The sequence below is a fragment of the Zophobas morio genome, unplaced genomic scaffold, assembly GCF_036711695.1.
Source record: "Zophobas morio isolate AGI-343-1 ecotype UQ-CSIRO unplaced genomic scaffold, CSIRO_AGI_Zmor_V1 ptg000006l, whole genome shotgun sequence".
Lineage (NCBI taxonomy): Eukaryota > Metazoa > Arthropoda > Insecta > Coleoptera > Tenebrionidae > Zophobas > Zophobas morio.
The window spans coordinates 11,540,134-11,546,133 of NW_026972111.1; the positions used below are offsets into that span (position 1 = coordinate 11,540,134).

General features: G+C 34.1%; 1 protein-coding gene across 3 annotated transcripts in view; it reads right to left on the reverse strand.

Annotated features, from left to right (window-relative positions):
• Positions 1 to 4,485, reverse strand: part of LOC135123614 (uncharacterized) — a 132,688-nt gene extending 128,203 nt beyond the window's left edge. For 2 of the 3 annotated variants that reach the window (XM_064048421.1, XM_064048423.1), the window contains exon 1: positions 4,301 to 4,485. The gene's annotated coding sequence lies outside the window, so the exon portion shown is untranslated. Of the gene's footprint in view, positions 1 to 3,248; positions 3,424 to 4,300 lie in introns of all 3 variants that reach the window. The other variant, XM_064048424.1, reaches the window with a different exon arrangement.
• Between the last annotated feature and the right edge of the window lie 1,515 nt (positions 4,486 to 6,000).

Consider the following 6,000-nt stretch of genomic DNA (forward strand, 5'->3'; position numbering starts at 1 on the left):
TAAAAACTTTTAGTAATTTTTCTTTCTCAGACTCTTAGCATATTTTGTTCTGCTCCTGTCAGTGTTTATACTTCACTCTAATAACTAAGGATTAGTCTTATTATGGTCTTATAAATTCGAACTTTTAGACGCCTTCATATTTACATTAATTTTTCTTAGGAACCTTTTAAGACGTCAGTGCAGTGGTCACTTGTTTTTTTTTTTTCTCATTCAGTTCTACTCTAATATAAGGTTTTCTAATAAATGCACTAAATATTAGGGTTAAGTTACAAATATTCAAGTGTCCGGGTTTTTTGTGTGGCAGTTTTTGTTTTGCTAAATCTATTAACATTGTCCCGTTCTCATTTGTACACATGTGCTTATAACTTCTTATTATCGGTTTATCCACGTCCTCTTTCCCAATTTTTGCATTAGCATTACCTAAAATCATCAATATTTTGGTAGTTCATGGTATATATTATATAATCTGGTATAGAAATCTTCTTTGTCTTAAAGATTTATTTCCTTAGTTGTTGCATGAATGTTTATAAGCATGATTTTCTGGTACTTACCTCTTACTCTTGTAACACAATCTATCTATTACGGTTTTCATAAAATCTTTACTAATAATAAACCCCGTTCCCAACATTATGTTTTCACTTCCACATAAAATAATAAATTCCTGCCCTTCCTGTTTTGTTTCTAGTACTGCAGCAAGATCGAAACCATATTTTTTACATTATCGACTAAATTCTCTAACAGACCTTATTCAAACGTACCCCACACATTCCGTGATTTCACCTTTAAATTTTCTGTAAGTAAACTGAAACTTCTTTGCCTTATATACTTTATTTTCTCTACTCATTTTCTTTTTCATGTACCTATTCATTGCACTGTCAGCATCCAAAGGTCTGACATCATAGTATTCCCTCAGTTTCTTGGATCAGATTTTTGCAAACCCTTCTTTCCTCTATTCCATTTCCACTCTACCCCATTTATTATCAATTTCGTATATCCCACTCTAACTGTGTTTCCATTTTTTCTTGGTCTTCCGGATTTCTTAATTCTATCAAACATGTTTTCTCTCCCAGTTTTCCTGCTTTCTTAATATCCACTTCAAGTCTTAAATTTTCCCTTACAAAATTCTTTACTAGTCCTCTCAAAACTTTGAGATCGTTGTTGTCTATCTTTATTCCCGTTAACACTAATTATTTTCCTTTTTTTCCTCTCTAACCTATCTAACTTTTTTCCTGTTTTGCCATGTATTTTTTGATTATCGGTATTTATGCTTCAGTTTCCTCAGATTTTCATTTTCTTCTTTCAACACATCTATTTCTTCTTGGAGTTGACGATTTTCTAATAGTATCTCTTCCATGTCCCTTTTTATTTCTGCTATCATTTCCATCATTAATAAGTCTAGCTTATCTTCGCTCGTTGTTATCTTTGCCGGTGTTCTGACGGTCTTTTTATATTCAAACCCTTCCGCTTTGTTATTTATTTTTCTCCTCCTTTTAGCAGAATCTTCTGTCTAATACATATTCTTCACTATCGCTCATTTTCGGGTTTTCTTTACCCATCCCAAGTCTAATCTTATATTTCCTTCGACCATTATCGATTCATAACCTTATTCCTGCGCAAAAAGTTCAACTGTCGACTCTGCAGAACTTGTTTGGGTTTGATTTTGACTTGTTACAAGTTTCACCACCTCTTCCTCTCTCTCTCTCTTTCTCCCTCTCTCTCTCTTTCTCCCTCTCTCTCTCTCTCTCTCTTCTCGCTTTCGAAAAATTACAAGATTTGATTTTGCCAATTTTATTTTTTGTGATAACCCTGATAAATTGAAATAAAACGATGTACGTAATGTTCAAGTAAAGGTAAAGAAGCGTACTATACGTTTGGTTCAAGTAACTTTTTACATTACAAAATTTTGTGATGAAGTCATCAACACTTTTTGCAAGGACATGTATAGCAGTTTTGATAAATGAGTGTAATACTAATAATAACAGTACTGTATTCCCAAATTTTCGGTAAAATAGAGTGAGTCGTTCTTGAATCTTGATTGAATGAATAAAATAACGATACAATTTAATTACGTTCACCATGTGTAGTAGCAGAGGTGAAATTCAACCGACAAGCTTACTCCTCGTAATTTAAAACAAATAGCGATAACGCGTGTGGAGTTGCACACGTGAGAGTGAAACAGAGCAACTAAACTAAACGACATTCTCTACCGGTGCACGTTTTTCTATTGCTTCGACCTTCGCTTACTAAATAAAACATTGACTTTTATTTTCATTTTCGAGGTTGTAATTCACATTTAGTTAATTATGGCTTTTCTAGGTCTAGTGGAGGCAAGAAATTCTTTAAGGGAAGCTCAGTCTTCCCTGGCCTCCCCAGCTACGGCGCTGTCTAGGAGTCGAGAACATATAAAAATACCAAGTCGCCCGATGGACTTGATTACTATAGCTTACACTTAATGAGTGACAAGAGTTTCTCAGCAGTAATAACAACTTGAAGTATTTATGTTTTATACATCGGAAGAATGTCACGTAGAAACGAATTTGATTTGAATGAGTTTTGTTGCCTCAAAATAGAGAATTAAAATTATTAATTAAGCCACAATCGAACAACATGTTCTGAATAGTATTATTATTATAATTATTATTTAATCATTATTAAATAAAAACATGCTAATTCTCACATTTTCGTTAAAATCGGGTGACCAGTTCTTAATTTGATCAATAAAAAATTAGAGAGTGATCAATTTTATTAAATTTATTTTATCTGATCAAAAAAAGGGGATAGGGTGGTTAGACAGATATATATTTCGATTAAAAATTTACCATGCTTACGACAACCTTGAAACGACTGCAAGATTTCAAAGCATTCGATTTTGCAGTTCCTGATTTAATTCATTAATTATTTTTTCTGAGTCATCGTGTATAAGCAATTCTAATAATATGAAGGCAATGGTAAATCACAAGTATCGACTCATCATATTTTGCACATTTTCGATAGGATTTACTCCGTGAATTTTGAGATGATGTCATAAATTTTTTGAGACACAGGGATAAATAGATATATTTTGGTTAAAAATTTACCGTGTTTACGATAACTTTAAAACATCTGCTAACCAGATTCAAAATTAAACTGCAAAATGTTGTTAAACGGTTTTGATTCTTTTTCCAAAAAGCTTAGGTGTGTACAAGCTCAACACGTATTCATAAACTACAGTGTGGGAGTATATATTATTTTAAACAATTTACACTTACTAGGTACAATTTTGAGATGAAGTGATCACACTGTTGGTGGGAATGATTAAACAAAAATGCACACGGACGGCTCACAGACAGACAGACGGAAACGGGAGAACTATGTTTTCGTGTTCTAGAGGTCATGACCCATCGAGAAAATATGAAGGTAACTAGTCGCCCTATGGACTCGATTCTCGGAAAGTAAAAATATACATTTTTGTATTTTGAAATCTATTTTTCAGTAAAGGTCAACAGGTTTTTTTAGATGATCAATATTTTACCAAAATTTTTGGAGTTTTGTTGTGTTGATATAATATGATTTGTTTACTACCAGAGCAATTCGTATGAGTACTGCAGAACGGAAATAAGCAATTTCTGCATTACTATTTTTAGACATTTAAAAGACAGACCCTGACACGGTGCCAACTGAAATTTTACATTTTCGTATGCTATGAACACCTGAAAAACGTGTATTAAACATTCGGCACAATTAGTCTTTTAAAATACTATTAATACTACCTTGGATAATGAAAAACCTTTATGTAAAAATAGTAAATACTTTTTTAAATACGATTTAAAGAAATAATTGGAATGTTGTATTTTAAGCCACCTTAAACGTCAATTCTTCGAGTAGCTTTAAATATCACGATGAAACCAAAGAAAAAACAATTTAACGTTTAAAAAATATGAATGAGGAAATTGTAGTGTGTCAAAATAATTTATAATTCAGCGATCTTTGAACTTTAAACTATAATATATGTACTAACTTAAATAACGATTGCCAGTAACATACAAAATTTGCATGTAATTTCACGTTCGTGTGATTCGAGAACAAATTATTTTAAATAATCACTCCAATATTATTTGAATATATAAAATAACATTACAAGAATTGCAAAAGCGTTTCGTCTGGCGTTCAAATCGGGTCATAAATCGCCGTTTCAATGCAGTATTTCTTCCATAGAATGAACTAAAAGTTGGCAAGAATAAATACATAATCGCACTCACAACTCCCGGAATTAATAGTGACATTAATTGTCCATCAGGCCGCACTCGCACGTCAAAATTACCTGTAAAAAAAGTCGAGTAGAAAAGAGACAGTGGGACAAGGGGGCTTAAATTTGGCACAGAGCGGGCGCCAAGAGGGCGACAGAAATATCTCGGATGTAGGGTGCGTGTGAGACGGATGGCTGTATTGTCGTGCACATTGCCACGGTACGCCCACCGTCCGCGAAAAAGCAGCGACGACGCGGACGTCGCGACGCTCACCGTACACTGCAGCCTGCCGCTCGATAGGCAACAATCGCTACAGCGGGCATGCGCGGGTTGCGTGTCGTGTGTGCGATATTTTCAATTTGCTTGCACATCCAGCCGATGTTTGTTTTTTTCTTGCTGGTTTGCATTCACGGGGGCTCGGGGATGGGGCAATTATGGCAACGAGGACAGGTTAATCGAAGGAAGGTGGGGGCGACGACTTGGGTTTATTTCGACGGCGGCGTATTGTACGCGCGGTAAAGGGGCTCGCAGTAGGGTATTATACAAAGATTTTTTTCTTGTTTTAATGGAGAAATTGATTTTTCGTCAAAGGTACGGCGAATTTCGTTTCAGGCTAAATAGGGTGCATGGAAGTGAAGTCAAAGGGGAGAGAGTTAGAACTAGAGCGTTTGATCTGATTGGTGTGTAATAATGTTCAGAATTCGGTTCGCAGTTAAATGAGGGGCTAATGTCGTTTTCCTTGAGAAAACACAATCACGTCTAGGTCGGATTTTAGATCAAAACAAAGACATAAAATCTTGTGTCTTATAGGTTTATGTAAACATAAGCGGCGCATGTAAACAAAACAACGAGGAGATCAGGTATTGGAAAGATTAAAGCAAAGAATCGAGGATGATCAGTCGGGTCTGTAGAGCACAGTAAACAGAAAAGTTTTAAATATACACTGCCAGACAAAAAAATCCGGACACTCGAATATTTGTAACTTTACGCTTATGTTAATGTTATACCTTTTCCTACTTTTTTTCTGTTTCCACATGTTTTAGAATAAAGTTATGCTTTCTGTTAATGAATATATTAATGTTTTGCTTTTTGGATTTTTTTTACAAAAGTTCGACCAATTGCAAGTAATCACAAAAAAGTTAAGTGTCCGGATTTTTTTGTCTGGCAGTGTATTAGGAAACTAGTATTTGGTATCATGAGTATATACCGTGAACGAAATGTCATGGGGCTTTTCATTTCTTTTTTAAAATGGGATTGGCAGTGTTCTGTGAACCACAAAATAATAAAGAACGTTTCTTCTCGTACCAAAAATGTCAAATTAATTTTTCTGTCTTTCCTGATAAAACAAAATAGGAAATATTTTGGAATAATCCGAATCTGGTAAAATAAAAATTGTCTATTAACGAGTAGGATTGCCGAGGGGGAAACGGCGAAGCGGAAACAGGAAAAAAAAATGTGGTCGAAAATCTGACAGTTATCTTACGATTTTCTGTTTCTTATGATTTTCAGGCAAAGGAGTGCTAAGCAACGTATGTCACAAAAGTTTCGGCAGAACTTTCAAAACAAAATACATCCGTATTCGAAATGTGTGCAATAAAATAAATGGAGAATAGCTCATAATGAGATTATTCCATTGTGTAAAGTTCACGTTCCTAAGTGGTAGCAATGTCTAGAAAAATTATTTAAAATTAAATATAAATTGTTATACACACCACACATTTTTCTACATTACAATCGATTTTATTATTATATTAAATACAGAATTTCTACAAAT